At 41.7% G+C, this 7,819-nt stretch overlaps 1 pseudogene; it reads right to left on the bottom strand.

Moving 5' to 3' along the window:
• Positions 1-5,281: 5,281 nt before the first annotated feature.
• On the bottom strand, positions 5,282-5,816 carry LOC114224529 (ubiquitin-conjugating enzyme E2 N pseudogene; annotated as a pseudogene).
• Between the last annotated feature and the right edge of the window lie 2,003 nt (positions 5,817-7,819).

The following is a 7,819-nucleotide window of genomic DNA, read 5'->3' as shown; positions in this document are numbered from 1 at the left end:
CTTTTTCCATTGCATGTTTTTTCCTGCTTTGTCAAAGATTATTTGACCATAGAGTTGAGGGCCCATATCTGGGTTCTCTATTCTGTTCCATTGGTCTATAGGTCTGTTTTTGTGCCAGTACCATGCTGTCTTGGTGATCACTGCTTTGTAATGTAGCTTGAAATCGGGCAACATGATGCCTCCAGCTTTGTTTTTCTGTTTCAACATTTCCTTGCGATTCAGGGTCTTTGCTGATTCCATACAAATTTTAGGATTGTTTGTTCCAGCACTTTGAAAAATGTCACTGGAATTTTGATCGGGATGGCATTGAAGGTATAGATTGCTCTGGGTAGCATAGACATGTTAACAATGTTTATTCTTCCGATCTGTGAGCATGGAATATTTTTCCATCTTTTTGTGTCTTCTTCAATTTCTTTCATGAGTGTTCTGTAGTTCCTAGAGTATAGATCCTTTACCTCTTTGGTTAGGTTTATTCCGAGATATCTTATGGTTTTTGGTGCTATTGTAAATGGAATCGTTTCTCTAATTTCTCTTTCTACAGTTGCGTTGTTAGTGTATAAGAAAGCAACTGATTTCTGTGCATTGATTTTGTATCCTGCCACATTACTGAATTGCTGTATGAGTTCTAGTAATTTGGGGGTGGAGTCTTTTGGGTTTTCCACATAAAGTATCATGTCGTCTGCAAAAAGAGAGAGTTTGACTTCTTCTTTGCCAATTTGAATACCTTTCATTTCTTTTTGTTGTCTGATTGCTGTTGCTAGGACTTCTAGTACTATGTTGAACAATAGTGGCGAGAGTGAGCATCCTTGACGTGTTCCTGATCTTAAGGGAAAGGCTCTCAGCTTTTCCCCATTGAGGATGTTATTCGCTGTGGGTTTTTCATAGATGGATTTTATGAACTTGAGGAATGTTCCCTCTATCCCTATACTCTGAAGAGTTTTAATCAGGAAAGGATGTTGCATTTTGTCAAATGCTTTTTCTGCATCAATCGAGAGGACCATATGGTTCTTCTCCGTCCTCTTCTTAATGTGTTCTATCACATTGATTAGTTTGCGAATGTTGAACCACCCTTGCATCCCGGGGATAAGTCCCACCTGGTCATGGTGGATGATCCTTTTAATGTATTGTTGGATCCTATTAGCTAGGATTTTGGAATCCTTATTCATCAGGGATATCAGTCTGAAATTCTCCTTTTTGATGGGGTCTTTGCCTGGTTTGGGGATTAAGGTAACGCTGGCCTCATAGAATGAGTTTGGAAGTTTTCCTTCTGTTTCTATTTTTTGAAACAGCTTCAGGAGAATAGGTACTATTTCTTCTTTGAATGTTTGGTAGAATTCCCCAGGGAATCCATCAGTCCATGGACTCTTGTTTTTTGGGAGGTTTTTGATCACTGCCTCCATCTCGTTACTGGTTATTGGCCTATTCAGGTTGTCAATTTCTGCCTGTTTCAGTCTTGGCAGCTTATAGGTTTCCAGGAAGGCCTCCATTTCATCCAGATTGGCATATAGTTGTTGATAATAATTTCTAATAATTGTTTCTATTTCGTTGGTGTTAGTCGTGATCTCTCCCCTTTCATTCATAATTTTATTAATTTGGGTCCTTTCTCTTTTCTTTTGGATAAGTCTGGCCAGTGGTTTATCGATCTTATTAATTCTTTCAAAGAACCAAGTTCTAGTTCCGTTGATCTGATCTACTGTGTTTCTGGGTTCTAATTCATTGATCTCTGCTCTAATTTTAATTGTTTCTCTTCTAATGCGTGGCTTAGGCATCGTTTGTTGCTTTTTCTCTAGTTCTTTAAGGTGTAGAGTTAGTTGGTGAATTCGGGATTTTTCTATTTCTTTGAGTGAGGCTTGGATGGCTATGTATTTCCCCCTTAGGACCGCCTTTGCAGTATCCCATAGGTTTTGGACCGATGTGTTTTTGTTCTCATTGATTTCCACGAATTGTTTAAGTTCTTCTTTGATTTCCTGGTTGACCCAAACATTCTTGAGCAGAGTGGTCTTTAGCTTCCAAGTGTTTGAATTTCTGCCAAGTTTTTTCTTGTGATTGAGTTCCAGTTTTAAAGCATTGTGGTCGGAGAATATGCAGGGAATAATCTCAGTATTTTGGTATCGGTTGAGACCTGATTTGTGACCCAGTATGGGGTCTATTCTGGAGAAAGTTCCATGTGCGCTTGAGAAGAATGAGTATTCTGTTGTTTTAGGGTGGAATGTTCTGTATATATCTATGCGATCCATCCGGTCCAGTGTATCATTCAAAGCTCTTGTTTCCTTGTTGATTTTCTGCTTAGATGATCTGTCCATTGCTGAGAGTGGAGTATTGAGGTCTCCTACAATTAACGTATTGTTACCAATATGACTCTTTATTTTGGTTAACAGTTGGCTTCTGTAGATGGCTGCTCCCATGTTGGGGGCATAGATATTTACAATTGTTAGACCTTCTTGTTGGATAGACCCTTTAAGAATGATATAGTGTCCTTCTGTGTCTCTAACTGCAGACTTTAGTTTACAATCTAATTTGCCTGATATAAGAATTGCTACCCCAGCTTTCTTTTGAGGTCCGCTGGCATGGAAGATGGATCTCCATCCCTTCACTTTCAGTCTGGATGTATCTTTAGGCTCAAAATGAGTCTCTTGTAGGCAGCATATGGATGGGTCCTGTCTTTTTATCCAATCTGCAACCCTGTGCCGTTTTATGGGAGCATTTAGGCCTTTCATGTTGAGAGTGATTATTGAAAGATATGAATTAATTGTCATCATGTTGCCTGTGAAGACGTTGTTTTTATAGATCTTTCCTGTAAATTTCTGTTGTATATCACTCTTGGGGTCTTTCTCCTTTTATAGAACCCCCCCTCAGTATTTCTTGCAGGGCCGGCTCAGTGGTCACATATTCTTTTAGTTTCTGCCAGTCTTGGAAGCTCTGCCTCTCTCCATCCATTCTAAATGACAGCCTTGCCAGATAAAGCATTCTTGGCTGCATGTTCTTCTCGTTTAGTACCCTGAATATGTCTCGCCAGGCCTTTCTGGCTTGCCAGGTTTCTGTGGATAGGTCTGACGTTGTTCTGATGTTCCTCCCTCTGTACGTAAGGAATCTCTTCCCCCTAACTGCCCTTAAGATGGTTTCCTTGGTTCCAAGATTTGCGAGTTTTATTATTACATGCCGGGGTGTTGGCCTGTTTTCCTTGGTCTTGGGAGGGGTCCTCTCTGCCTCTAGGACGCGAATATTTGTTTCATTCCCCAGATTAGGGAAGTTCTCAGCTACGATTTGCTCAAATATATCTTCTAGTCCTCTCTCTCTCTCCACTCCCTCCGGGATTCCAATTATTCCCACATTGGAACGCTTCATGGTGTCACTTATTTCTCTGATTCTATTTTCATGGATTCTGAGTTGTTTTTCCTTGGCCTCCTCTTTTCCCTTTGTATCTATTATATTGTCTTCCAGGTCGCTTATTTGTTCTTCTGCCTCACTTACCCTAGCTGTTAGATTATCTAGATTGGATTGGATCCCATTGATAGCATTTTTTTAAATTTTTTATTGTTATGTTAATCACATACATTACATCATTAGTTTTGGATGTAGTGTTCCATGTTTCATTGTTTGTGCATAACACCCAGTGCTCCATGCAGAACGTGCCCTCTTTAATACCCATCACCAGGATAACCCATCCCCCCACCCCCGTCCCCTCTAGAACCCTCAGTTTGTTTTTCAGAGTCCATAGTCTCTCATGGTCATCTCCCCCTCCGATTTCCCCCCCTTCATTCTTCCCTTCCTGCTATCTTCTTCTTGTTTTTTTTCCCTTAACATATGTTGCATTATTTGTTTCAGAAGTACAGATCTGTGATTCAACAGTCTTGCACAGTTCACAGCACTCGCCGTAGCACATACCCGCCCCAATGTCTATCACCCAGCCACCCCATCCCTCCCACCCCCCCACCACTCCAGCAACCCTCAGTTTTTTTCCTGAGATTAAGAATTCCTCATATCAGTGAGGTCATATGATACATGTCTTTCTCTGATTGGCTTATTTCACTCAGCATAACACCCTCCAGTTCCATCCACATCGTTGCAAATGGCAAGATCTCATTCCTTTTGATGGCTGCATAATATTCCATTGTGTATATATACCACTTCTTCTTTATCCATTCATCTGTCGATGGACATCTTGGCTCTTTCCACAGTTTGGCTATTGTGGATATTGCTGCTATAAACATTGGGATGCATGTACCCCTTCGAATTCCTATATTTGTATCTTTGGGGTAAATACCCAGTAGTGCAATTGCTGGATCATAGGGTAGCTCTATTTTCAACTGCTTGAGGAACCTCCATACTGTTTGCCAGAGTGGCTGCACCAGCTTGCATTCCCACCAATAGTGTAGGAGGGTTCCCCTTTCTCCGCATCCCCGCCAACATCTGTCGTTTCCTGACTTGTTAATTTCAGCCATTCTGACTGGTGTGAGGTGGTATCTCATTGAGGTTTTGATTTGGATTTCCCTGATGCCGAGCGATGTTGAGCACTTTTTCATGTGTCTGTTGGCCATTTGGATGTCTTCTTTGGAAAAATGTCTGTTCATGTCTTCTGCCCATTTTTTTTTTTTAGAATAACAAGAAATATTTTACTAAAACATAAGGTTTACAGAAGTTTCCAGACAAGCCATACAAAATGGTCACAAGCTTTTTCTTGAAGGAAGGATTCTACACTTGACAGCAAGTCACAATGTTATTAGTGATGGCTGTGATATTTGTTTAATGTTCCCATTTTGGTTCAAACAATCAAGCTTGTCCATTTATAGCATCTAAATAAATTTAGACTTGGCTAGAGAGCATATTCTAAAGAACTGGTTAGCTGCTTTTAACCAATGCAATTAGATCACCATAAAAAGGGGGAAAGGAGCCCATAAAATTAAAATAAAACCACCTCTCCCCCTCAAAAAAAGTAATAAAAAAAACACCTACACCCCTGCAGCTAACCCTGACAACTACCTTCATTCACAGTGCTTTATATTCAAACCATGATGGGGAAATGAATAAAAGCAGAGAAGGGCCACTGCTTTTAAACGTTTCACAACAATCCGGATGGTACTTCTAGCCTCTGCTCATGCTTTACAACAGTGAATCAGGACAAGACATAGGTTTGCTAATGTGCATTTAATCACCAAAGGACTGAAGATGTCTGGGCTTTTATTCTGTAATGTTTCTAAGACTGTGTCCATTAAATGCAAACAAAAAAGGAAGAAGTCTTGGCAGAACAGGAGAAGAGGAGAACTTGATGATCAGATCGATTTTAAATACTATTCATGGCATATAGCCTAGTCCACGCTCTAGCTGTTTCTATGGTTTGGGCTTCGTTGGTCTTCCACTGCTCTGCTATATCATTTGCTAATGGATCATCTGGATTGGGAGCACTTAACAAAGCCTGGATTGATAGCAGAACTGTGTGGATCTGCAGTGCTGGGGACCACTTATCTTTCAAAATATCTGAATATATTCTTCCCAACTTGTCTACATTAAGATGATAAATTTTGGTCATGAAACGTACTTTAGGGGCTGCCATCAGGTATTCTCCTGGTAGGAATAGTTCAAGCTTAAAAGTCCCTACCTCAAAGGGGGAATCCTGGGGGCCAGCAACGACCACATGAAAATAACGGGCGTTGCTCTCATCTGGTTCTGCTTTAATGCCAGGAACTGGTTCTGCCAGCAAACGCTGGGTTTCCTTGATAATCCTGCGGGGCAGCCCGGCCATCTTGTCAGATCCCGAGTTCGGCCTCTGGTCTCGACTCTGGCTCCGCTCGCCTCACGCACGAGTGGAAGTCCAGGGCTCCACTTCCAGGGGCTCTTCTGCCCATTTCTTGATTGGATTATTTGTTCTTTGGGTGTTGAGTTTGATAAGTTCTTTATAGATTTTGGATACTAGCCCTTTTTCTGATGTGTCATTTGCAAATACTTTCTCCCATTCTGTCGGTTGTCTTTTCGTTTTGCTGACTGTTTCTTTTGCTGTGCAAAAGCTTTTTATCTTGATGAAATCCCAATAGTTCATTTTTGCCCTTGCTTCCCTTGCCTTTGGCGATGTTTCTAGGAAGAATTTGCTGCAGCTGAGGTTGAACAGGTTGCTGCCTGTGTTCTCCTTTAGGATTTTGATGCACTCCTGTCTCACGTTTAGGTCTTTCAACCATTTGGAGTCTATTTTTGTGTGTGGTGTAAGGAAACGGTCCAGTTTCATTCTTCTGCATGTGGCTGTCCAATTTTCCCAACACCATTTGTTGGAGAGACTGTCTTTTTTCCATTGGACATTCTTTCCCGTTTTGTCAAAGATTAGTTGACCATAGAGTTGAGGTTCCATTTCTGGGCTCTCTATTCTGTTCCATTGATCGATGTGTCTGTTTTTGTGCCAGTACCATACTGTCTTGATGATGACAGCTTTCTAATAGAGCTGGAAGTCTGCAATTGTGATGCCGCCAGCTTTGCTTTTCTTTTTCAACATTCCTCTGGCTATTCGAGGTCTCTTCTGGTTCCATACAGATTTTAGGATTATTTGTTCCATTTCTTTGAAAAGAGTGGATGGTATTTTGATGGGGATTGCATTGAATGTGTAGATTGCTCTAGGTAGCATTGACATCTTCACAATGTTTGTTCTTCCAATCCATGAACATGGAACATTTTTCCATTTCTTTGTGTCTTCCTCAATTTCTTTCATGAGTATTTTATAGTTTTCTGAATATAGATCCTTTGCCTCTTTGGTTAGATTTATTCCTAGGTATCTTATGGTTTTGGGTGCAATTGTAAATGGGATCGACTCCTTAATTTGTCTCTCTTCTGTCTTGTTGTTGGTGTATAGGAATGCCACTGATTTCATATCCTGCCACTTGACTGAATTCCTGTATGAGTTCTAGCAGTTTTGGGGTGGAGTCTTTTGGGTTTTCCACATAAAGTATCATATCACCTGCAAAGAGTGAGAGTTTGACTTCCTCTTTGCCGATTTGGATGCCTTTGATTTCTTTTTGTTGTCTGATTGCTGTGGCTAGGACTTCTAATACTATGTTGAATAGCAGTGGTGATAGTGGACATCCCTGCCACGTTCCTGACCTTAGGGGGAAAGCTCTCAGCTTTTCCCCATTGAGAATGATATTCGCTCATTGATAGCATTTTTAAGTTCTGTCAATTCAGCTTTCATTTCTGCCCTTAGAGACTCTATGTTGCCATTAATTGATTTCTCTATTCTAGCCATTGTCTTCACAGTTGCTAGCCTGAATTCCATCTCTGACATCTTGGTTATATCTGCATCCATTTGTAAATCTGAGGCATAAGTCATAATCTCTGAGTCTTTTCTATTTTGTGGATTCCTCCTCCTAGTCATTCTGTTGATGGGTGTTTGAGGGAATGTATAGAGTCCAAATTATTGACCAGAACCCAAGCAAGATGTACCTGTTTTCTTGGGACCTTAGTGTTGCTGGCCTCTTATTTTCCCAGCCTGTCTTCTAGGGGAGGGGCCTGCCATGCTGTTACTCAGGCAACCCTGTTTGGGCGGAGTTGCCCTGACCCCCTGTGGTGGGGGATGGGCTCAGTGGGAACCAGTTTTTGGGGGCTTTTGTTCTCTGGGGGCTCTCCCTGGCAGCTTTCCGTGTCTCTTCCATGAGTCAGAGCAGAAGAGACCGTTTCCAACCCTCTGCCTCAGAGCAGAGAGACCGCAGTCTGTTCTTCAGTGAGCTCTCCAGGCCACACTGTCTCCGTTTCTGTCCGTGCTGCTATAAACTGCAGCGGCCTGGGTTGTGCGCCCCTCTGCAGCGCCCCCAGTCCTGCCTCCATGTCGGGGCATGTCTCTGCC

Source organism: Eumetopias jubatus, unplaced genomic scaffold (genome assembly GCF_037043125.1).
Source record: "Eumetopias jubatus isolate StellerSeaLion01/CBP00866 unplaced genomic scaffold, mEumJub1_p1.0 scaffold_9, whole genome shotgun sequence".
Taxonomy (NCBI): Eukaryota; Metazoa; Chordata; class Mammalia; order Carnivora; family Otariidae; genus Eumetopias; species Eumetopias jubatus.
This window is presented reverse-complemented; position numbering and strand designations above follow the sequence as displayed.